Here is a 26,608-nt window from a genome sequence, read left to right on the forward strand (position 1 = left end):
AGATTACAGAGATCCACAAAGAATTTGAAAACAAACCCAAGTTTGATAAACTCCCTTATCTACTGGGTGAAATACCACAGTGTGCCATCACAGCAGCAAGATTTGTGACCTGTTGCCACAAGAAAAGGGCAACCAGTGAAGAACAAACACCATTGTAAATACAATGCATATTTATGTTTATTTATTTTCCCATTTGTATTTTAACTATTTGCACATTGTTACAACACTGTATATATACATAATATGACATTTGAAATGTCTTTATTCTTTTGGAACTTCTGAGTGTAATGTTTACTGTTAATATTTATTGTTTATTTCACTTTTGTTTATCTACTTCACTTGCTTTGGCAATGTTAACATACTGTACGTTTCCCATGCCAATAAAGCCCTTAAATTCAATTGAAATTGAAATTGAGAGAGAGAGAGAGAGAGAGAGAGAGAGAGAGAGAGAGAGAGAGAGAGAGAGAGAGAGAGACACACACACTCTTTCACACACACTTGACTCACATTGTGAATCAAAAATATCAGCCTGCCCTGGAGTGCACCGCAGTCACACTGTAAGGAGTTTACTCGCAGTGAAGGAACACTGAACATTGTATTGGATGCCTGAACTGGGATTGTGGGGTTTTGGCTGGGAGACAAGGTTTTTGTTCTTTCTAGCCCAATAGGTGTTCCTGGTTACTTCAATAAACAAGCCTACACATTTGCTGTGCTTAAATTGTGTTGTAATTTTATGCTTCAATTTTCATATTTTCTGTTATCACCTATGATAAATGTATCTTGAAACTATAACACAGTCATTGGGTGTGCTTACTGCACAGATTATATGATTGTAATGTTCAGGTGGTTCCAGAGATATTAAACTATTCTCCATCAGATCATCTGTAGTCCTATGCAGACATTTGTATGCACCCAATGGCCCTCATTTATCAAATTAATGTACTCTCAAAATATGATAGTAAAGTAGACATGCGCTCATTTCCATTGTGAGGGGTTTATGATACATACCACTTTTGGACTCTACCTGAAGTCTACTGTAGCTTCAGATTCTATCTCTATAGATGTATTTATCCCTTACTGTCTTTGTGCCTACCCTGCTTCCCTTCTAGGACTGAACTGATGGTAATATGACACAACTGAGATAAGGTAATTAGCTATATCAAGGAGTTCCACAGAGCCCCAACCGACCAGCTGACCAAGGAAAGTAATGCAGCAGCTCGTATGAATAATTAAAGTTAAAGAAACAGCACAAAACATTTTGGCCTATTTCTTTTCAACGCCTGCAATATGAATGGCCACAAGTTAAACAGAACACTGAAGGCCCACAGCAAGAGACTTCCAGCTAAACAAGACCTTGTTTTCACTATAATGGCTGATCCACCCAGGTCCCCTGGAACCACCTCAAAGCCTGGGTTTGGTCTCAGAGTACACAAACTAACAGAACCTTATTCAGGTCAGTGAGGAGAGAAGGAACTAGGGGATACTTGATAAAGTGAGAGTATGAGAGAGGACAGAAAACTGGAAGAAGTAGGTAGCAGGGGTTGAGGGGAAATTAGGAAGTAGCAGGTTCAAGACTGAAGTAGGGGTACAGTATGTTTGGATATGTTGGCAAAAGATAAAAATATTGAGTTTCTGAGATCAGAGGGAACAGTGAAGAAGGGATGGAGAAATAAATGGGGTTGCTCTAGTTACCACAATCCCCGAAGTCACTGTGACCCAGTACTAAGTCAGTGCTGAGAAGGAAAGAAAGAGAGGGAGAGACAGAAACAGAGAGAGAGAGAGAGAGAGAGAGCGAGAGAGAGAGAGAGAGAGAGAGAGAGAGAGAGAGAGAGGACAGGAAAAATGTCCTCTTTCTAAAGAACCTGAACATGAAACACACCTCCCACTGGGCACAGACGTCAACTCAACGTCTCTTCTACATTGGTTCAACGTCATTTCATTGAAATGACGTGGAAACAAAGTTGATTTAACCAGTGTGTGCCCAGCGGGCTTGCTCTACTTTTCACAAATCTACCATGTCAAATCAAATCAAATGCTGTCCTTTGTGCTGTCCTTTGTCCTCGAGCATGTCCCTCCTTGTTCTCAGGATGTAGACCTCTCTCTCTCTTTCTCTGTCTTGCTCTGTCTTTGAGACACTGTGTTCTGTGGAGCCCTAAAGGTGAGAGCAGAGCTCTAAAGATATAAAATGACACTTCCTGTCTGTCCCTCCTCTGAAAGTTTCAGACTCACATTCAGAAGAGTTACAATGTGTCATTGATTGAGCGCTGCACAATCAGAGGGATTGTAGACAGGTTGAGGGATGTAGAAAATAGAGCGAGAGAGAGAGAGATTATGTTTAGCAGGGCATTTGATTTCTGTGAAAGTTTAACCTTTTACTGCAATGGGCTAAATCAGGGTCAAACAGTGTTTCATGGTAGTCTTAAACAAATCTACTTTGAAACAAAAGTAAACACCTCACACACAGGTTATGGGCTTTAAAAAAAAAGAAGACACCTGTACCATGTCAGATATATAGTTCAAATGTATTCAATTTTGAGTTTGCACCCCAATATTAAACGTTATATACATCACAGGAGACTGAATTATGTTTATTAATTATGAAATTATGAAAAATATTAATAACATTCCACCCATGAGCCACTAGGTCATTTGACTGCAGGAAAGGGCTACCGTTAAAAAATGGAGAGTACAGTACACAGGAAGGGATAATGTGTTCACCAATAGGACATACAGTTGAAGTCGGAAGTTTACATACACTTAGGTTGGAGTCATTAAAAATCATTTTTCAACCACTCCACAAATTTCTTGTTAACAAACTATAGTTTTGGCAAGTCGGTTAGGACATCTACTTTGTGGATGACACAAGTAATCTTTCCAACAATTGTTTACAGACAGATTATTTAATTTATAATTCACTGTATCACAATTCCAGTGGGTCAGAAGTTTACATACACTAAGTTGACTGTGCCTTTAAACAGCATGGAAAATTCCAGAAAATTATGTCATGGCTTTAGAAGCTTCTGATAGGCTAATTGACATCATTTGAGTCAATTGGAGGTGTACCTGTGGATGTATTTCAAGGCCTACCTTCAAACTTAATGCCTCTTTGCTTGACATCATGGGAAAATCAAAAGAAATCAGCCAAGACCTCAGAAAAGAAATTGTAGACCTCCACAAGTCTGGTTCATCCTTGGGAGCAATTTCCAAACTCCTGAAGGTATCACGTTCATCTGTAGAAACAATAGTATGCAAGTATAAACACCATGGGACCACGCAGCCGTCATACCGCTCAGGAAGGAGACGCGTTCTGTCTCGTAGAGATGAATGTACCTTGGTGCGAAAAGTGCAAATCAATCCCAGAACAACAGCAAAGGACCTTGTGAAGATGCTGGAGGAAACAGGTACAAAAGTATCTATATCCACAGTAAAACGAGTCCTATATCGACATAACCTGAAAGGCCGCTCAGCAAGGGAGAAGCCACTGCTCCAAAACCGCCATAAAAAAGTCTGACTACGGTTTGCAACTGCACATGGGGACAAAGATCTTACTTTTTTGAGAAATGTCCTCTGGTCTGATGATATATAACGGTTTGGCCATAATGACCATCGTTATGTTTGGAGGAAAAAGGGGGTTGCTTGCAAGCCGAAGAACACATTTACATTTTAGTCATTTAGCAGACGCTCTTATCCAGAGCGACTTACAGTTAGTGAATACATATTTTTTTATATATTTTTTTTCATACTGGCCCCCCGTGGGAATTGAACCAACAACCCTGGCGTTGCAAACGCCATGCTCTATCAACTGAGCTACATCCCTGCCGGCCATTCCCTCCCCTACCCTGGACGACGCTGGACCAATTGTGCGCCGCCCCATGAGTCTCCCGGTCGCGGCCGGCTGCGACAGAGCCTGGATTCGAACCAGGATCTCTAGTGGCACAGTTAGCACTGCGATGCAGTGCCTTAGACCACTGCGCCATCCCAACCGTGAAGCACGGGGGTGGCAGCATCATGCTGTGGGGGTGCTTTGCTGCAGGAGGGCCTGGTGCACTTCACAAAATAGATGGCATCATGAGGAAGGAAAATTATGTGGATATATTGAAGCAACATCTCAAGACATCGGTCAGGAAGTTAAAGATTAGTCGCAAATGGGTCTTCCCATACTTCCAAAGTTGTGGCAAAATAGTTTAAGGACAACAAAGTCAAGGTATTGGAGTGGCCATCACAAAGCCCTGACCTCAATCCTATAGAATATTTGTGGGCAGAACTGAAAAGGTGTGTGCGAGCAAGGAGGCCTAAAAACCTGACTTAGTTACACCAGCTCTGTCAGGAGGAATGGGCCAAAATTCACCCAGCTTATTGTGGGAAGCTTGTGGAAGGCTACCCGAAAAGTTTGACCCAACTTAAACAATTTAAAGGCAATGCTACCAAATACTAATTGAGTGGATGTAAACTTCTGACCCACTGGGAATGTGATGAAAGAAATAAAAGCTGAAATAAATCATTCTCTCTACTATTATTCTGACATTTCACATTCTTAAAATAAAGTGGTGATCCTAACTGACCTAAGACAGGGAATTTTTACTAGGATTAAATGTCAGGAATTGTGAAAAACTGAGTTTAAATGTATTTGGCTAAGGTGTATGTAAACTTCCGACTTCAACTGTAACTAATTCAGATTTGGGACAGAACATATTTTGTGTGTTAAAACAGAATGTACCAGTGTCCATTTGATAATTAGGCCATTTATGTTATATACAGTAATGTTAGCATGCCATGTAAAGCATATAAAACAGATGGACAAGCCATTTGATATGTTTTAATTTTTTTCTAGATTAAAACATCTGTTAGTCAGTGGCTAAAAGAGGAAAGTGAAGGGTTCCTTGAGTGGTGCAGTGGTCTAAGGCACTGCATTGCATTGCTAGAGGCGTCACTACAAACCCGTGTTCGATCCAGGGCTGTATCACAACCGGCTGTGATTGGGAGTCCCATAGGGAGGTGCACAATTGGCCCAGCGTCGTCCGGGTTAGGGGATGGTTTGGCCGGGGTACGCCGTCATTGTAAATACTATTTTTTTCTTAACTGACTTGCCTAGTTAAATAGAGGTTAAAAAATAAACGTTTTGCTGCTTTGAGAGAGTGATAAGTGTTCTATGAAGTGCTTCAATGTTTGATGCTCACAAACTGTCTCCATGTATGGGTAAAACAACTGTGTTGGCCAGAGAACAGTGGTCTGGTTTACCTCATGTGTGAGCCAATTTAATACACGCACGCACGCACACACACATACAAACAAACAGTAGCCTATTCATACAGAAAGCCACTGTGTCAGTTTAAAAGCAGTGCTGTGTTTTGATGAAGCTCAAATAAACAAGGACATGTGAATCAAGGCGTGAAGAGGAAGAGGAGAATGACAGAACAGGAAGTGAGAGTGGATGCTATAGAAACAGGGGAAGAACATAGCAGTGGTCATGATGAAAGGACCATTTATTTCCTTTTTTACGTGTTGTAGATTTCCCCTTACTCCATCCCTTCCTCCCGTTACTCACCCTGATGTTTGCCCTGGCACCACAGGGACGACAGCAGCGGGCATCACTGCGGGAAACGTCTGTGCACCCTGCCCTAACAACCAGTACCAATATGAATAGACAGTTGCACACTGTCCGGGGCAGGCAGGAGATACAGGAGTGATATACCACTCAGCATCAGAGCTAAATCAATGGTACAGAACACAACCAAATTCAATCGTACCAAAGGTTCAACAGTTGAATTTAATGACAGCACAGGAGAAAAATTGGACTAAAACAAAAAATTTACAAAAGCCACACATCTCTTTTACACTAGGTTGATTACACTGTACATGTCAAACACATGCACACTTTAGGGAAATAACCAACCTGAAACATATTGTGTGTGAAGTAGTACAGCCTTGGAACCATGTACAATAACATTTACATTGCCTTACCTTGTCCAGGGGGGTATGATGACTCAGCAGCACATGACTCTGCGTAGATAAGGAGGACTGGGAGCATGTAGGTGGGGCCACAGTGGTTTAGCCAAGCCTCCAAAGGGTGTTTCTGGTTGCTCTAACCTGTGGAGTGAGGGGCTTTCTGTGTGTGTGTGTGTGTGTGTGTGTGTGTGTGTGTGTGTGTGTGTGTGTGTGTGTGTGTGTGTGTGTGTGTGTGTGTGTGTGTGTGTGTGTGTACACTGCCCTCGGACAGTTTCCTGGTTATCTGACCCTCTGCCAAATACATTTTTTCCTGGAAAGAAAGTAACAGAGGCAGCCTTGAATTCTGTAGCCTATTCATGAGCTTTACTGGGTTTTATTTTCAACATATATAGATTGGCTAAAAACATATTAGAGCTTTTAGAGGACTGCATCTTAAACACCATTGTTGATACTGTTTGTTACAACAACAAAAAACAGAATTTCTTCTTTGAGGCAAGTCTCCTAGCAGTGAAAAGGAAAAATGTGGTAAAACTACAAGGGCAGACATTTACTCCTCCCTCTCTCAAAATAGATTCTGCCCCAAATTTGAAGTAGTTATGTCCTATTGGTGGAAACATTATCACTTCCTGTGTACATTTCAGTCATTTAGCAGACGCTCTCATCCAAAGCAATTAGGGTTAAGTGCCTTGCTTAAGGGCACATCGACAGATTTTTCACCTAGTCGGCACGGGGATTAGAACCAGCGACCTTTCGGTTACAGGCACAACGCTCTTACCCACTAAGCTACCTGCCGCCATTTCTAACTTTCTACTTTCACAGAAATCAAACGCACTGCTAAACATAACCTCTCTCTCTGTCTGTACTTGGGATTGCACCTGGACGACGTCACCACCACTGCACTCCATAACTCCACAGCTGACGAGCTGCGAGAGTGCTGCGTGCGAATGGTCGAATGCTTCCTCAAACACGCTGAAGATTTCCAGGGTAGGCTACCAGAAGGGCAGAGCATAATAAGTGAAAGCAAACTTAAACTTGATCGGGAACCATTTTAAAACGCTTTATAAAGGTAAGTCGACTCCCTAACACTGAAATAATTGCAACACCATTGGAGGAAATCTTACATTTTTGACAAAACGACAGTAAAAGGACACTTGACAAAAACAGATGGTCGAACTGCACACTGACGTCACGATCGGGACGAGTTACTTTCGATTAAAGTGCTGAAGTGCATTATGGTTTTCTTTGACAATCAAGTTTTACAGTGGTTTAACGTTTTTCTGTGATACTTTGGGGCACTACCTAGTACCTACCACATTTGCTGATTGCTGAAAATGAGCAATCGGACAAGTTTGTTGGCTACAACATAATCACTGCGGGAAAGTTTTCAGTAATCTATGTGCGCTTCAAAGCACAAAAAATGATACATCGAACCGGGTCAAACCGAGGCGGTTGGTGGGTAACAAACGTTATTGTGCTGTCTCAGAATGATTTCCTCTCTGCTCATGTTACGTAAGCCATGTTCTGTGGGAATCCTTATTTATATACTTTCTTCGCTTACTCTTGGTAGCCTAATTTGACGGTCTGTCAAATGTAGTTTTAGTTAGTAGGCTAATTCAATGCGCATCAGTTTTTGTGAGAATGCAGTTGAGAAAAAATAAGCATCAATCTACTTTTGGTCATCCTCATCTAGTTTAGAGGTCTTCATGGGTCCGGGTGGACTCGATATATCCCAGACCTGACCCGGGCATGATTTGGTTGGGGTCTGAAATACTAACATGTCCCTCGGGTCCGGGTCGGGTCCTGTAGCATATTTATTTTACGCTAATAAGGTGAATTTCTTGACTTATAAAAGGCCTAGCCAACATATCAAAACATATTCCTTAACCAGTAGAGCAATTTGGCTGATAACTGAAAAAAAGTTACTCTGGTTCAGTTGGGTCTGGTCTAGACCCGTTCGGGTACGGGTCGGGTCTAGGTCGAGTTGTCCTCTGGTCCATTTGGGTCCGGGTCCCCATTCTTTTTTCTTTTTTTTTATTATTTAAAAAATATATATAATCAGGTCTGGTTTGATTGTCCTCCGGTCCGGGACCAAGTTTTTGTAGTCAGTAGTCTATTTTGGTTCCATGGGCCTTGAGCTGTAATATGGTCCAAGGTATTCCGAATTGATTGTTATTTGTGTGGAAGGATCTGGCCCATTTCAGCCGCCGCCAAAGTACTTGATGTGTACACTATCCTTTTTCTCTAGACTTTATGCCACAATGTTACTCTTCTATGTTACTGTGGTTGCCACACACTCATGAGTCACTAGTGTTTGCTAGTGCCCCTTGTAATCTAAGAATTATGCCCCAAGTTGTGTCATTTACAGTCGTTGGATTCAGACCCCTTGACTTTTTCCACATTTTGTTACTTTAGTCTTATTCTAAAATTGATGAAATCATCAGTCTACGCACAATACCCCATAATGACAAAGCAAAAACAGTTTTTTATGAATTTTTGCTAATGTAATTTATTGTAAAAAAAAATTAATATCACATTTACATAAGTATTCAGACCCTTTACTCAGTACATTGTTTAAGCACCTTTGGCAGCGATTACAGCCTAGAGTCTTCTTTGGTATGACGCTACAAGCTTAGCACACCTGTATTTGGGGAGTTTCTCCCATTCTTCTCTGCAGATCCTCTCCAGCTCTGTCAGGTTGGATGGGGAGCGTTACTGCACAACTATTTTCAGGTCTCTCCAGAGATGTTCGATCGGATTCAAGTCCGGGCTCTGGCTGGGCCACTCAAGGACATTCAGAGACTTGTCCCGAAGCCACTCCTGCGTTGTCTTGGGTGTGTGCTTAGGGTCGTTGTCCTGTTGGAAGGTGAACCTTCACCCTAGTCTGAGGTCCTCTCTGTACTTTGCTCCGTTCATCTATCCCTCGATCCAGACTAGTCTCCCAGTCCTTGCCGCTGAAAAACATCCCTACGGCATTATGCTGGCACAACCATGCTTCACCGTAGGGATGGTTAACTGTAAGTCGCTCTGGATAAGAGCGTCTGCTAAATGACTCAAATGTAAATGTAATGTAAATGTGCCAGGTTTACTCCAGACATGACGCTTGGCATTCAGGCCAAAGAGTTCAATCTTGGTTTCATCAGACCAGATAATCTTGTTTCTCATGGTCTGAGAGTCCTTTAGGTGCCTTTTGGCAAACTCCAAGCAGGCTGTCATGTGCCTTTTACTGAGGAATGGCTTTCGTCTGGCCACTCTACCATAAAGGCCTGATTGGTGGAGTGCTGCAGAGATGGTTGTCATTCTGGAAGGTTCTCCCATCTCCACAGAGGAGCTCTGTCACCTCCCTGACCAAGGGCCTTCTCCCCCAATTTGCTCAGTTTGGCCGGGTGGCCAGCTCAAGGAAGAAACGTTGTTGTTCCGAACTTCTTCCATTTAAGAATGATGGAGGCCACTGTGTTCTTGGGGACCTTCAATGCTGCAGAAATTTTTTGGTAACCTTCCCCAGATCTGTACCTCGACACAATCCTGTCTCGGAGCTCTACGGACAATTCCTTCAACCTCATGGCTAGGTTTTTGCTCTGACAGGCACTGTCAACTGTGGGACCTTTTTATAGACAGGTGTGTCCTTTTCCAAATAATCTCCAATCAATTGAATTTACCACAGGTGGACTCCAATCAAGGTGTAGAAACATTTCAAGGATGATCAATGGAAACAGGATGCACCCGAGCTCAATTTCGAGTCTCATAGCAAAGGGTCTGAATACTTATGTAAATATGGTGTTTCTGTTTTTTATTTTTAATAAACGTGCAAAAATGTCTAAACCTGTTTTCGCTTTGTCATTATGGGGTATTGTGTGTAGATTGATGAGGATGTCAAGGAACTTGACTCTCTTGACCCGCTCCACAACAGCCCCGTCGATGTGGATGTGGATGGGGGTGTGCGCTCCCCTCTTTTTCCTATAGTCCACCATCAGCTGTTGGTGATCAGGCCTACCACCGTCGTGTCGTCAGCAAACTTGATGATGGTGTTGGAGTACAGGAGGAGACTATGCACACACCCCTGAGGCGCCCCTGTGTTGAGGGTCAGCATGGCAGAGGTATTGTTGCCTATCCTCACCACCTGGGTGCCGGCCCGTCAGGAAGTCCAGGATTCAGTTGCAGAGCATGGGGTTCAGTCCCAGGGTCCCTAGCTTGGTGATGAGCTTGGAGGGGACTATGGTGTTGAACGCTGAGTTGTAGTCTATGAACTGCATTCTCACATAGTTATTTCCCCTCTTGTCCAGGTGGGAGAGAGCAGTGTGAAGTGCAATTGAGATTGCATCATCTGTGGATCTGTTGGGGCGGTATACAAATTGGAGTAGGTTTAGGGTGTCTGGGATGATGGTTTTGATGTGTGTCATGACCAGCATTTCAAAGCACTTAATAATTACAGATGTGAGTGCTACAGGTTGAGTTCACTGTACACATGCTAGTTTGTCCCCAGTCCTCTGTAGAAGGTGAGGGAGAGAGACATTGTGTTTCCTGTACCGTTGCCCCCTGTAGGGCAGTAGAATAGAAAGTGACTGAGTCAGGCTGACACAGCCTGCTGTGGTTCACTACTAACTGGAGATAGGCCTACTTGTCATACATTCAGCCTTGAAAATGAGTCAAAGTTAATGATCATTGGTGTATAGCTACAATGGAACAAGTGGACCACTTTATCAATGTTCAAACCAAATAGAACAACAGACCTCTGAAGATGGGGCATGACATGATGACAAAGTTTGTTACGGGTACGCTGATAATTCATGCTTTATTTTAAATCCACAATTTGGATCCCTCCACAGCCTCATAGAGGATCTAGATACTTTTTCTAACCTCTCTGGATTACAACCAAATTATGATGTGTACTATATTACGTATTGGATCACTAAAAAATACAACTTTTACATTACCATGTAGTTTACCAATAAATGGTCTGACGGTGATGTGGACATACTCTTTAGACATATCCCGAAAGAAATAAATGATCTCACTACAATACATTCTAATAGAAAGTTAGCAAAAATAGATACGATTTTGCTACCATGAAAAGGAAAATATCTGTCGATTTGTGGAAAAATCACCCTGATGAACTCTTTAGTCATATCCCAGTTTCCTATTTGCTTATGGTCTTGTCTACACCTAGCGACCTGTTTTTTAAATTATATGAGCAAAGAATATTCCATTTTATTTGGAACGGCAAGCCAGACAAAATTAAACGGGCCTATTTTATATAATGAATATGAATTCAGAGGGCAGAAATTATTAAATATTAAAGCATTAGACCTCTCACTTAAGGCTTCAGTCATCCAAAAGTTATACTTAAATCTGAACTGGTTCTCTAGCAGATTAGTAAGAATGTCTCACACCATGTTCAAGAATGGCCTTTTCCCCTTTATTCAGATTACAACCTCTCACTTTGGATATTTGAAAATGAAATCTTCAAAATATCGCAAATTTTAAAACAAGCCATAGAAAGTTGGTTGCAATTTCAGTTTAATCCACCAGAAAAGACTGAACTAATAATAAAACAAATATTGTGGTTCAACTCAAATATACTAATTCATTAAAAAAAACATAATAATAATTTTAAAAAAAAAGTATAATCTTTGTAAATGATATAATTAACAGGACTGGTGGAGTTGTCACACATGCAGCTAACAAAAATATATGGAAATGTCTGCTCTACCGAAAATGACAAACAACTAATTGCAGCATTACCGCAAAAATGGAAGAGGCAAGTGGAAGGGGGAAAAAGTAAGGAACTTGTCTGTTGGCCCTGCATTAAAGACCAAAATTGGTTAAAGACAATTGTGATAAATATAATAATTTTTACAGCTGTGACATATTGATTGCAAAGTAGTTGGGGAGAGATTTTCGATGTACCGATTTTAAATTATTATACAAAATTATTGCAACCTATAGAATATTATATATGGGGGATACAACCATCCCAGCTCTGCAGATTTTGGTGCGAAGAGAACGAATTATTAGATCATTCGTTTTTTATGTAGCTTGCTTTGGTCGCTGGACCAGGAATGGTTGAAGAAGTGCAACATTTATCTGGAGCTAACTCTGCAGAGAGCACTACTGGGTGATTTGAAAAGTCATAGTCAATCGATCAATAATATAATAATACTTTTAGCAAAAATGTTTCTTTAATTTACAATCTATAGAAACTATGAGAATAAAAAGGTTCAGAACTTTTGTGAAACATCACAGCACAGTTGAAAAATATGGCAAATAGAAAGTCAGGTTTGTAGGCCTCCTTGATCGCACCCGCTTTTTCAGTTCTGCCCACAAATGTTCTATAGGATTGAGGTCAGGGCTTTGTGATGGCCACTCCAATACCTTCACTTTGTTGTCCTTAAGCCATTTTGCCACAACTTTAGAAGTATGCTTGGGGTCATTGTCCATTTGGAAGACCCATTTACGACCAAGCTTTAACTTCCTGACTGATGTCTTGAGATGTTGCTTCAGTATATCCACATAATTTTCCTTCCTCATGATGCCATCTATTTTGTGAAGTGCATCAGTCCCTCCTGCAGCAAAGCACCCCCACAGCATGATGCTCCCACCCCCGTGCTTCACAGTTGGGATGGTGTTCTTCGGCTTGCAAGTTCCCCCTTTTTCCTCCAAACATAAAGATGGTCATTATGGCCAAACAGTTATATTTTTGTTTCATCAGACCAGAGGACATTTCTCAAAAAAGTACGATCTTTGTCCGCATGTGCAGTTGCAAACCGTAGTCTGGCTTTTTTATGGCGGTTTTGGAGCAGTGGCTTCTTCCTTGCTGAGCGGCCTTTCAGGTTATGTCGATATAGGACTCATTTTACTGTGGATATAGATACTTTTGTACCTGCTTCCTCCAGCATCTTCACAAGGTCCTTTGCTGTTGTTCTGGGATTGATTTGCACTTTTCGCACAAAAGTACATTCATCTCTAGGAGACAGAACGCGTCTCCTTCCTGAGCGGTATGACGGCTGCGTGGTCCCATGGCGTTTATACTTGCGTACTATTGTTTGTACAGATGAACATGGTACCTTCAGGCGTTTGGAAATTGCTCCCAATGATGAGGTCTTGGCTGATTTTTTTTTGATTTTCCCATGATGTCAAGCAAAGAGGCACTGAGTTTGAAGGTAGGCCTTGAAATACATCCACAGGTACACCTCCAATTGACTCAAATGATGTCAATTAGCCTATCAGAAGCTTCTAAAGCCATGACATCATTTTCTGGAATTTTCCAAGCTGTTTAAAGGCATAGTCAACTTAGTGTATGTAAACTTCTGACCCACTGGAATTGTGATACAGTGAAAAAACAAGTTTTAATGACTCCAACCTAAGTGTATGTCCTCTGTAGCTCAGCTGGTAGAGCACAGCGCTTGTAACGCCAAGGTAGTGGGTTCGATCCCCGGGACCACCCATACACAAAAATGTATGCACGCATGACTGTAAGTCGCTTTGGATAAAAGCATCTGCTAAATGGCATATATATATATATATATAAACTTCCGACTTCAACTGTATATGGGGGATTGGAAATGATGCAGACAATTACATTGATGGAAGCCACAATCTATTTGCACTATTAAAGCTGATCTTGAGTACATCTCTATAATGGGAAGTTAAGTCTATTCAAAACTCTTTTGCTGTCTTATGTTATCTGCGAGTCCAGATACGTAACCTGACTGTTTCTGTACTCAACAATACTACTTAATTCATTGCATTGCCAAAGAATGGCTTGGCAAGACAGCAACAAGTCGGCTAGGGCAGAGACCGTGTGTCACCCACCCTACATATTTTGTCACAGTTTTTCACTGTTATCTCTTTAATGGGCCACAATAGGACCGGAAAGTCCCGTGTATCTTAGTTGGTAGAGCATGGCGTTTGCAACGCCAGGGTTGTGGGTTCGTTTCCCACGGGGGACCAGTATGAAAAAAATAAAAAATAATTATGCACTCACTAACTGTAAGTCTCTCTGGATAAGAGCGTCTGCTAAAATGTAAAAATGTAAAGATAACCATATACAAAAATCCTGAAAATCACATTGTATGATTTTAAAGTAATTCATTTGCATTTTATTGCATGACATAAGTATTTGATACATCAGAAAAGCAGAACTTAATATTTGGTACAGAAACTTTGGTTTGCAATTACAGAGATCATACGTTTCCTATAGGTCTTGACCAGGTTTGCACACACTGCAGCAGGGATTTTGGCCCACTCCTCCATACAGACCTTCTCCAGATCCTTCAGGTTTCGGGGCTGTCGCTGGGCAATAAAGACTTTCAGCTCCCTCCAAAGATTTTCTATTGGGTTCAGGTCTGGAGACTGGCTAGGCCACTCCAGGACCTTGAGATGCTTCTTACGGAGCCACTCCTTAGTTGCCCTGGCCGTGTGTTTCAGGTCGTTGTCATGCTGGAAGACCCAGCCACGACCCATCTTCAATGTTCTTACTGAGGGAAGGAGGTTGTTGGCCAAGATCTCGCGATACATGGCCCCATCCATCCTCCCCTCAATACGGTGCAGTCGTCCTGTCCCCTTTGCAGAAAAGCATCCCCAAAGAATGATGTTTCCACCTCCATGCTTCACGGTTGGGATGGTGTTCTTGGGGTTATACTCATCCTTCTTCTTCCTCCAAACACGGCGAGTGGAGTTTAGACCAAAAAGCTCTATTTTTGTCTCATCAGACCACATGACCTTCTCCCATTCCTCCTCTGGATCATCCAGAAGGTCATTGGCAAACTTCAGACGGGCCTGGACCTGCGCTGGCTTGAGCAGGGGGACCTTGCGTGCGTTGCAGGATTTTAATCCATGACGGCGTAGTGTGTTACTAATGGCTTTCTTTGAGACTGTGGTCCCAGCTCTCTTCAGGTCATTGACCAAGTCCTGCCGTGTAGTTCTGGGCTGATTCCTCACCTTCCTCATGATCATTGATGCCCCACAAGGTGAGCTCTTGCATGGAGCCCCAGACCAAGAGTGATTGACCGTCATCTTGAACTTCTTCAATTTTCTAATAATTGCGCCAACAGTTGTTGCCTTCTCACCAAGCTGCTTGCCTATTGTCCTGTAGCCCATCCCAGCCTTGTGCAGGTCTACAATTTTATCCCTGATGTCCTTACACAGCTCTCTGGTCTTGGCCATTGTGGAGAGGTTGGAGTCTGTTTGATTGAGTGTGTGGACAGGTGTCTTTTATACAGGTAACGAGTTCAAACAGGTGCAGTTAATACAGGTAATGAGTGGAGAACAGGAGGGCTTCTTAAAGAAAAACTAACTGGTCTGTGAGAGCCGGAATTTTTACTGGTTGGTAGGTGATCAAATACTTATGTCATGCAATAAAATGCAAATTAATTACTTAAAAATCATACAATGTGATTTTCTGGATTTTCGTTTTAGATTCCGTCTCTCACAGTTGAAGTGTACCTATGATAAAAATTACAGACCTCTACATGCTTTGTAAGTAGGAAAACCTGCAAAATCTGCAGTGTATCAAATACTTGTTCTCCCCACTGTACATCTCCATTGGATGCCCAAGGAGACTGAGAGGTGTGTCAATATTGGCTGTGGTCTGGTCTGGTGGCTGCTCTGCTCTGTATCTGGGTCTGAGGAGACGGTTGTGACAGTTGCTCAGTGAAGAGTTTCCCATGCAGCACTGATCCACAGGGAAGCACAACAAACACCCACTCTCTATGGATCTGCTAGAGAAAAACAGGCTCACTGTGGCTTGATGTGGGTATGTGTGTGAGTACAGCATGTTATGTATAAGTAGAGATTGGCTTAATTAACTCTGCTTTGATTCTCTCTCTCTAAAATGATTTAGCTGAGGCTAAAGACTAATAATAACACTCTCCATAGCATAGCTAATATGGCAAAATCTTTTAAGAGGCTGAGCCATCTTTTGGTAGAGCAACTGACTGTGATGTCTCTTCTCTGGAAGGAGAAAGATGGTGGAAGTGGGTCAGAATATACGCTTCCTTTTTCCATTTCTCTGCTTGTCTGACCAAAAAGCAACATTTGTAAGCCATAATGTACTATTGCAATAGTGGGAAGTTTCTGTGTAGCAGTGAAATGTGACAGACATGGTGGCAGACATGATTTATGAAACACACACACACACACACACACACAGAGACCTTGTTTAGATACTAATGCTTTGTTGTCTGCTCTGTTGTGGTGTAAGCTACATGGCAGACTTGTATTATTTATTAATTTTGAGCACACCTGCTGCCAGGCGTGGCTCTCAGCACATCACACGCACACACACATGCACACAGCGAGAGTGGGTGGGAGAGAAACAGGGGTAATTGGGCTGAATCTACAACACGCTCCCATACTCCATTATTTATCCTAGCAGTTATATAGGTGATGAGTTTGCTTTTTCACATGTTCTACTACTTAGTGACACTCTCTAAACATTCTCTCTGTCTCACACACACACAGGATGACAGCAGTTTAGCAGCACCCAATGTTGTCTTTTCACATAATTTAGCCTCTCTCTCTCACACACACACACACACACACACACACTGACTCTCTCCATCCTACCCTGTACTGTGTAGTGGAGTCAGTCACCCTCAGACACCTCTGTGCTCTCTCTTATCTGCCTGCTAGTCTGGCCACTACACTGTGCTGTCTGCAGCTTGTGGTAATCAAGCAACAAGCTCTGTCTCACTGCAGAATTAGAAGTTTATCCATGTTTCTCCAAACGTCAAATTTCGAAGTTGCTCCAAACGTCCAATTTCTAAGTGTTTCTGACACCCTGGGTTGACTCCTGCTCAGTATCTTTCCATTCCTCCAAATGTCAAATTTAGAAGGTTGAGGTTTTGGATAGGGTTAAAACATTTTTACTCACCTAAGTAACAACACGGTGTGGTCAAAGACTTAGTAACTTAATTGTAGTCATGATCTGGTTACCTATAACTACAAACATACACTGAACAAAAATATAAACGCAACATGTAAAGTGTTGGTCCCATGTTTCATGAGCTGAAATAAAAGATCCCAAACATTTCTCATACGCACAAAAATTATATTTCTCTCTAATTTTGTGCACAAATTTGTTTACATCCCTGTTAGTGAGCATTTTATCCTTTGTCAAGATAATCCATCCACCTGACAGGTGTGGCATATCAAGAAGCTGATTAAACAGCATGATCATTACACAGGTCCTCATTACAAAAGGCCACTCTAAAATGTGCAGTTTTGTCACACAACACAATGCCACAGATGTCTCAAGTTGAGGGTGAGTGCAATTGGCATGCTGTCTGCAGGAATGTCCACCAGAGCTGTTGCCAGAGAATTGAATGTTAATTTCTCTACCATAAGCCGCCTCCAACATCGTTTTAGAGAATTTGGCATGTGTAACCACGCCAGCCCAGGACATCCACATCCGGCTTCTTCACCTGCGGAATTATCTGAGACCAGCCACCCAGACAGCAGATGAAACTTTGGCTTTGCACAACCAAATAATTTCTGCACAAACTGTCAGAAACCATCTCAGGGAAGCTCATCTGCATGCTCGTCGTCTTCACCAGGGTCTTGACCTGACTGCAGTTCAAAAACCCCACCTCAAACTTGTATCTCAAACAGACCATTTCAAAAATGCTTTCTATTTCCTCAAAGAGGATGATGTCATCCTCCTGAGGAGGATGAGCTGGCCAATCAGCGGTCTACTCGCATGAATATTTTTAATGACCGGTATATGCCCACACCATTCTGTTGTTTGGGTACGCCCACACCATTCAAACACAGAAAATCTGCTTTTTAACATGCTTAATAAAACATTTTTGGAAGGAACTATTTCACGCATATTGTAATTAAGTGATAATGCCCTCAAAGCCGGTGTTTGGAGGATATATTGGCATGGGTTTTGTCGTCGAGGGCTGGCAAACCGTGCCAATATATCCTCCAAACAACCGGCTTCGAGGGCATTATCACTTTTATACAACGGGTTACCAACATATTCAAATAATGATTTACATATTTTCATAAATGTTATTTTGATGAATTTATTCATATTATTTCATCCTTCCACAAGATATAGTCCTGACACAAATTTAGGGTTGCTACCCAAGCCGGCTGGTCGTTCGTTCTATCGGTTCGGTTGCCAGAGTCGCGACCCAGTCGTTCAGTCTTTTTGTTCTGTATCTATGGACACGACCCAGTCGTTCGTTCTAAATGTTCTATTGCCATACTGGCTGGCAACATTCTTATCCCTTGCTTGCTAGCTAGCCAACTACAGCTAACTTACAGTCACGTCAAACAGTTCAGCCAGAATAACAACAAAGTAGCTGCATTTGTTTAAGCTCTTTTCTAGTGACATTTATTTGGATACATCCATAAGCAATTTCACTTGGCATAGAAAATGTGCTCTCTTGTCAGGACATTGTTGTTCAGAGGTGCTAGCCAACAACACAGCTAACACAATCACTTCAAACTGAAGCTGGAAAGACTGCAAATTAGCTACACTTTGTTTCGTTTTACCTGATGTTGTTTTTTATTGAAATGTCTTTGTATCTATCCATAAAAATAATTCATGATTTCGACTGGCTGAGAAAAGCTGCCTGCCTGTCTGTCTCATCCCGACTCCCAACCCGTATGTGTTCATTACTAAAAATCTCTGCTATTGATAACCAATTGCTAGTCTAAAATATACAGTGAGGGAAGAAAGTATTTGATCCCCTGCTGATTTTGTACGTTTGCCCACTGTCAAAGAAATGATCAGTCTATAATTTTAATGGTAGGTTTATTTGAACAGTGAGAGACAGAATAACAACAACAAAATCCAGAAAAACGCATGTCAAAAATGTTATAAATTGATTTGCATTTTAATGAGGGAAATAAGTATTTGACCCCCTCTCAATCAGAAAGATTTCTAGCTCCCAGGTGTCTTTTATGCAGGTAATGAGCTGAGATTAGGAGCACACTCTTAAAGGGAGTGCTCCTAATCTCAGTTTGTTACCTGTATAAAAGACACCTGTCCACAGAAGCAATCAATCAATCAGATTCCAAACTCTCCACCATGGCCAAGACCAAAGAGCTCTCCAAGGATGTCAGGAACAAGATTGTAGACCTACACAAGGCTGGAATGGGCTTGGTGAGAAGGTGACAACAGTTGGTGTGATTATTTGCAAATGGAAGAAACACAAAAGAACTGTCAATCTCCCTTGGCCTGGGGCTCCATGCAAGATCTCACCTCGTGGAGTTGCAATGATCATGAGAACGGTGAGGAACTAGCCCAGAACTACACGGGAGGATCTTGTCAATGATCTCAAGGCAGCTTTGACCATAGTCACCAAGAAAACAATTGGTAACACACTACGCTGGGAAGGACTGAAATCCTGCAGCACCCGCAAGGTCCCCCTGCTCAAGAAAGCACATATACATGCCCGTCTGATGTTTGCCAATGAACATCTGAATGATTCAGAGGAGAACTGGGAGAAAGTGTTGTGGTCAGATGAGACCAAAATTGAGCTCTTTGGCATCAACTCAACTCGCCGTGTTTGGAGGAGGAGGAATGCTGCCTATGACCCCAAGAACACCATACCCACTGTCAAACATGGAGGTGGAAACATTATGCTTTGGGGGTGTTTTTCTGCTAAGGGGACAGGACAACTTCACCGCATCAAAGGGACGATGGACGGGGCCATGTACCGTCAAATCTTGGGTGAGAACCTCCTTCCCTCAGCCAGGGCATTGAAAATGGGTCGTGGATGGGTATTCCAGCATGACAATGACCCAAAACACACGGCCAAGGCAACAAAGGAGTGGCTCAAGAAGTAGCACATTAAGGTCCTGGAGTGGCCTAGCCAGTCTCCAGACCTTAATCCCATAGATAATCTGTGGAGGGAGCTGAAGGTTCGAGTTGCCAAACGTCAGCCTCGAAACCTTAATGACTTGGAGAAGATCTGCAAAGAGGAGTGGGACAAAATCCCTCCTGAGATGTGGCCAACTACAAGAAACGTCTGACCTCTGTGATTGCCAACAAGGGTTTTGCCACCAAGTACTAAGTAATGTTTTGCAGAGGGGTCAAATACTTATTTCCCTCAATAAAATGCAAATCAATTTATAACATTTTTGACATGCGTTTTTCTGTTTTTTTGTTGTTGTTATTCTGTCTCCCACTGTTCAAATAAACCTACCATTAAAATTATAGACTGATCATTTCTTTGTCACTGGGCAAACGTACAAAATCAGCAGGGGATCAAATACTTTTTTCCCTCACTGTATGGGAGATAATGTCTAGATGCTTTTTACAGTGGAGATCAAGTTTATAAATTGTCTGGCTGGGCTGATGAGACAGTGGATTATGCAGTGAGATGGAACAGAGTAAATAGGCATTTTAACGTCATAGCTTTAGCCGGTGGTGACTTGTGGAATAGGCACTGGCTGGAATGTGGTTTTAACCAATCAGCATCCAGGATTAGACCCACCCGTTGTATAATTAATTCTAGGTCATATTCCATATAAATCTGGAAACACTGGAGTTACTTTAAGGCAAGCAGCATGAATGAAGCAGCAAAAGCATGAAGCAGTTTGCATGTGTCTGTGAACACACAGACACATCTGAGCCTGTAGCCACAGGCAAAAAGCTTAAAACGGCATCACTAATAAATGATAATGGCACGATATGTGTATGTGTATTACAAAGACATTGTGTAACTGTTTGTATTGATTTGATAGTAGGGCGAGTACAGTGGGCAGAGTGAAGTCAGGGATCGATTGCACTCTGAAATAAATGTAACACTGTGACCGCAGATACGCTGCTCTAACCTTGAACTAATAACCCCACCTCGCTCCTTTCCTCTCTCCCTCTGACTTTCTCGTCTGTCTGTCTCTGTCTCTGTCTGTCTGGGAAATGTAGTCCTTGGTTGGAATGTCTCATTGACTTGTGTGTATTGGTGTTTGCCCATGTGCACTCTAGGCTGTGTCTGTTGTCATAACCTCTGTCAGTGTGTGTGGTGTAGAGAGTGAGACAATATCCCCAGATAGGGAGGAAAAGGAAGGCATTGATTGGCTTTGTTTTAGGGGATGTTAAAGTGAAAGGCAAAAGTGTGACATGCTCTTTTTTGTGTAGAAATGTGTTTACATATTAATTTCACAGTGTGCTGTAACATTTTTGGCTTTTGATTCTAACAAATGTAGTCAAATCATACTTCAGACTTTCTTGCCACAGCAGACGTCACCATTGAAGAGAGTATGGTGGTCATGGTGGTTTGCATGAATTTGTTTGTCAAAGCTAGTGCTGAGCGATTAGTGCTTTTTGAGGTTGGTTTCAGTTTGATTATGAGAAAAGAATCACGGTTTTCGGTTGTATTATTATTATTATTATTATTATTATTATACATGTTTCTTATTATAATATATATATTTTTTACATTAAATGTGCCTGGAGAAGTGGGTAATTTTGCCCAAAATGTTGCAAACGGAAAGGCACCCTGTGTGGAAAATTCTATGGGAAACAGTGAAATACACTCTGAATGACCTAAAATGATAAAACCCATATTGGTCTTTCTCATTCAGGCCAACCCGTGCTGTACTGTGCAAGTAGGCTAATAGTAGGCCTACTATTAAACCGAAAAACGAGGCTGTCAGCTGAGTCAGAAATTCACAGGATTTCAGGTTTTCACTCTCAAAGTCACACTTCTTTAATAGAACATCCAATTTAGTTGTTTTTTCTAAGTCCACAAGAATGCTTAAACCACATCAGGAGACCACATTTGAGGTCTGGGAAAAATCGAAGAAATTTAGATTTTTGTGTGTTTTTTGTATTTTATTAGGATCCCCATTAGCTGTTGTAAAAGCAGCAGCTACTCTTCCTGGGGTCCACACAAAACATGAAACATGACATAATACAGAACATTAATAGACAACAGCTCAAGGAAAGAACTACAGAAATTAAACAAAAATTACAAAAGGCACACGTAGCCTACATATCAATACACGCGTTGTGCCGTGAGGTGTTGCTTTATCTGTTTTTTGAAACCAGGTTTGCTGTTCACTTGAGCAATATGAGCTGGAACAGAGTTCCATGCAATAATGGCCCTATATAATACTGTACGCTTTTTTGATTTTGTTCTGGATTTGGGGACTGTGAAAAGACCCCTGGTGGCATGTCTGGTGGGGTAAGTGTGTGTGTCAGAGCTGTGTGTAAATTGACTATGCAAACAATTTGGGATTTTCAACACATTAATTTTTCTTATAAAAAGAAGAAGTGATGCAGTCAGTCTCTCCTCAACTCTTAACCAAGAGAGACTGGCATGCATAGTATTTATATCAGCCCTCTGATTACAATGAAGAGCAAGACGTGCCACTCTGTTCTGGGCCAGCTGCAGCTTAACTAGGTCTTTCCTTGCGGCACTCAACCTTTACGACTGGACAATGATCAAGATAAGACAAAACTAGAGCCTGCAGCGCTTGCTTTTTGGAGTGTGGTGTCAAAAAAGTAGAGCATCTCTTTATTATGGACAGACCTCTCCCCATCAACAAAAACAATCCTAAAAACATGTTTTCACTTTGTCATTATGGGGTATTATGTGTAAATGGTCAGGAATTTTTTTTTATTAATCAATTTTGAATTCAGGCTGTAGCACAACTAAATGTATAATAAAATAAGCGGTATGAATACTTTCTGAAGGCACTGTAGGAATGCATCTTGTCCAGATGGGATGGTGATTGCATCATCCGCGGATCTGTTGGGGCGGTATGGAAATTGTAGTGGGTCTAGGGTGTCTGGTAAGGTGGAGGTGATATGATCCTTAACTAGTCTCTCAAAGCACTTCATGATTACAGAAGTGAGTGCTACAGGGCGAGAGTCATTTAGTTCAGTTACCTTTTGCTTTACATTTTACATTTTAGTCATTTAGCAGACGCTCTTATCCAGATCGACTTACAGTTAGTGAGTGCATACATTATTTTTTTTATTTTTCATACTGGCCCCCCGTGAGAATCGAACCCACAACCCTGGCGTTGCAAACGCCATGCTCTACCAACTGAGCTATATCCCTGCCGGCCATTCCTCCCCTACCCTGGACGATGCTGGGCCAAGGCGCTTTCTTGGGTACAGGAACAATAGTGGACATCTTGATGCAAGCGGGGACAACAGACTGGGATATGGAGAACATATTTGTAAACACTTCAGTCAGCTGGTCTTCACATGCTCTGAGGACGCGGTTTGGGATGCCGTCTGGGCTGGCAGCCTTGCGAGGGTTAACACGCTTAAATGTCTTACTCACGTCGGCCACAGAGAAAGAGGGCTCAAAGTCCTTGTGAGCAGCGGTGGACCATGACGGTGGCTCTGTGTTTTTCTTGTAGCGGGTGAAGAATGTGTTTAGCTTGTCCGGGAGCGAAGCGTCGGAGTCCGTGATGTGGCTGATTTTCCCTTTATAATCCCTGCCATGTACGTCTTGTGTCTGAGCCGTTGAATTGCGACTACTTTTTCCCTGTACTGTCGTTTTGCTACTTTGATTACCTTACAGAGGGAATAGTTGGTCTGTTTGTACACATCCATGTTCCCAGTCACCTTGCCATGGTACTTCGTGCTTTCAGTTTTTGGCTAATGCTGCAATCTATCCACGGTTTTTAGTTTGAACAAGTTCTAATTGACACAATGGGAACAACATCCTCTATGCACTTCCTGATGAACTCCGTCACCGAGTCAGTGTATACATCAATACTATTCTCAGAGGTAACTCGGATTATTTTATATTTTTTTGACGAATACCTTATTTACCTAAGTATTCCGACTCTATGCTATGATACTCGAAATTGAGCTCAGGTGCATCCTGTTTCCATTGATCATCCTTGAGATGTTTGTACAACTTGATTGGAGTCCACCTGTGGTAAATTCAATTGATGTCAGAGCAAAAACCAAGCCATGGGGTTGAAGGAATTGTCCGTAGAGCTCCGAGACAGGTTTGTGTCGAGGCACAGATCTGGGGAAGAGTACCAAATAATGTCTGCAGCATTGAACGTCCCCAAGAACACAGTGGTCTCCATCATTCTTAAATGGAAGAAGTTTGGAACCACAAAGACTCTTCATAGAGCTGGCCGCCTGGCCAAACTGAGCAATTGGGGGAGAAGGGCCTTGGTCAGGGATGTGACCAAGAACTCGATGGTCACTCTGACAGAGCTCCAGACTTCCTCTGTGGAGATGGGAGAACCTTCAAGAAGGACAACCATCTCTGCAGCGCTCCACCAATCAGGCCTTTATGGTAGAGTGGCCAGACGGAAGCCACTCCTCAGTAAAGGCACATGACAGCCCACTTGAAGTTTGCCAAAAGGTACCTAAAGGACTCTCAGACCATGAGAAACAAGATTATCTGGTCTGATGGAACTAAGATTGAACTATTTGGCCTGAATGCCAAGCGTCAAGGTTTTTCAGCGGCAGGGACTGGGAGACTAGTCAGGATCGAGGGAAAGATGAACAGAGCAAAGTACATAGAGATCCTTGATGAAAACCTGCTCCAGAGTGCTCAAGACCTCAGACTAGGGTGAAGGTTCACCTTCCAACAGGACAATGACCCTAAGCACACAGCCAAGACAATGCAGGAGTGGCTTCGGGACAAGTCTCTGAATGTCCAGAGTGGCCCAGCCAGAGCCCGGACTTGAACCCGATCTAACATCTCTGGAGAGACCGGAAAATAGCTGTGCAGTGACGCTCCCCATCCAACCTGACAGAGCTTAAGAGGATCTGCAGAGCAAAATGGAGGCGTGATCTGATTTGCAGAAGGGAGGGCGGGGGAGGGCCTTGTAGACGTCCCAGAAGAGGGAGTAGCAATGGTCCAGAGTTGCGCGAATAGCACAGAAGATATGTTGATAGAACTTCTGTAGGGTTTTCCTCAGATTTCCTTTATTAAAGTCCCCAGATACAATAAATGCGGCCTCAGGATATTCAGTTTGCACAAAGTCCAGTGTAGGTCCTTGAGGGCCGTCGCAGTGTCTGCTTGGGGGGGACAGAATGACAGAATAATGCAGTCGGCATTTGATGGTGAGGTATTCCAGATCAGGAGAACAAATCAAATCAGAATCAAATTGAATTGGTCACATACACATATTTATCAGATGTTATTGTGAGTGTAGCGAAATGATTGTAAAAGGACTTGAGTCCCGTACGTTACCACAATCACACCATGAGTAGTTAATCATGCAACATACACCTCCCCTTTTCTTTTCCCGCAGAGTTCTTTCTTCCTTTCCGCGCGTTGGATGGAGAACCCCGCTGGCTGAATGGACAGGGAAAGTATATCTGGAGAGAGCCACGATTCCGTAAAACAGAGTATGTTACAGTCCCTGATGTCTCTCTGGAAGGAGATCCTCGCCCTTAGCTCGTCTACTTTATTGTTCAGGGACTGAAAGTTAGCGAGTAATATACTCTGAAGCGGTGGATGCACAGGAGGTCGGTGGCACCTTAATTGGGGAGGATGGGCTCGTGGTAATGGCTGGAGCGGAATTAGTGGAATGGGATGAAATACATCAAACGCATGTTTCCATGTGTTTGATCCCGTTCCATTTGCTCTGTTATTATGAGCCATTATTATGAGCCATCCTCCCCTCCACAACCTCCTGTGGGTGGATGGTATGCACCTCTTCTCCGGCGACGGCGTCTTGGAGCAGACCCCGGGATTAATGGAAATGCCTCGGAGTTCAAATAAAGGATATCGAAATGCTGGTGAGTGACCGCCAATCTAATATCCTAAAGTTATTTTCGGCTGTAGGTAATAATGAAAGAAACATTCTGAGCAAATAATGTAAGAAATAACACTGAAAAAAACTAAATACTGCAAAGTTGGCTAGGAGCTAGAAACAGTGTGACCATGTCTGTCGGCGCCATCTTGTAGACCTCCACTACACTACTTTGATACGCATCCTGGGGATTAAGAAGTGAGTGTATTTAATGCGCAAAATAAGTATGAATACGGAATATACCTGTGTATACCCTCCACTACACCACTGATGACTGCTGAATCACTTAGATCATGTATTTTCAGATAGAGATGCACAATATATACAAAAGTATGTGGACACCCCTTCAAATTAGACAAACATTAGCAGTAGAATGGCCTTACTGAAGAGCTCAGTGACTTTCAACGTGAAACCGTCATAGGATGCCACCTTTCCAACAAGTCAGTTCGTCAAATTTTTGCCCTGCAAGAGCTGCCCGGGTCAACTGTAAGTGCTGTTATTGTGAAGTGAAAACATCTAGGAGCAACAACGGCTCAGCCGCAAAGTGGTAGGCCACATAAGCTCAAAGAACGGGACCGCTGAAGCACGTAGCGCGTAAAAATCGTCTGTCCTCGGTTGCAGCACTCACTACCGAGTTCCAATCTGCCTTTGGAAGCAACGTCAGCACAAGAACTGTTCGTTAAGAGCTTCATGAAATGGGTTTCCATGGCCAAGCAGCCACACACAAGCCTAAGATCACCATGCACAATGCCAAGCGTCGGCTGGAGTGGTGTAAAGCTCGCCGCCATTGGACTCAGTGGAAACAAATTCTTTGGAGTGATGAATCACGCTTTGCCAGCTGGCAGTCCGACGGACGAATCTGTGTATGGCGGATTCCAGGAGAACGCTACCTGGCTCAATGCATAGTGCCAACTGTAAAGTTTGGTGGAGGAGGAATAATGGTCTGGGGCTGTTTTTCATG

General features: G+C 42.6%; 1 protein-coding gene across 1 annotated transcript in view; it reads left to right on the forward strand.

Moving 5' to 3' along the window:
• Positions 1-6,679: 6,679 nt before the first annotated feature.
• Positions 6,680-26,608, forward strand: part of LOC121574964 (protein kinase C delta type-like) — a 37,891-nt gene continuing 17,962 nt past the window's right edge. Inside the window, exon 1 of the mRNA XM_041887671.2 lies at positions 6,680-7,012. The gene's annotated coding sequence lies outside the window, so the exon portion shown is untranslated. The remainder of the gene's footprint in view (positions 7,013-26,608) is intronic.

The sequence above is a fragment of the Coregonus clupeaformis genome, chromosome 10 (genome assembly GCF_020615455.1).
Source record: "Coregonus clupeaformis isolate EN_2021a chromosome 10, ASM2061545v1, whole genome shotgun sequence".
Lineage (NCBI taxonomy): Eukaryota > Metazoa > Chordata > Actinopteri > Salmoniformes > Salmonidae > Coregonus > Coregonus clupeaformis.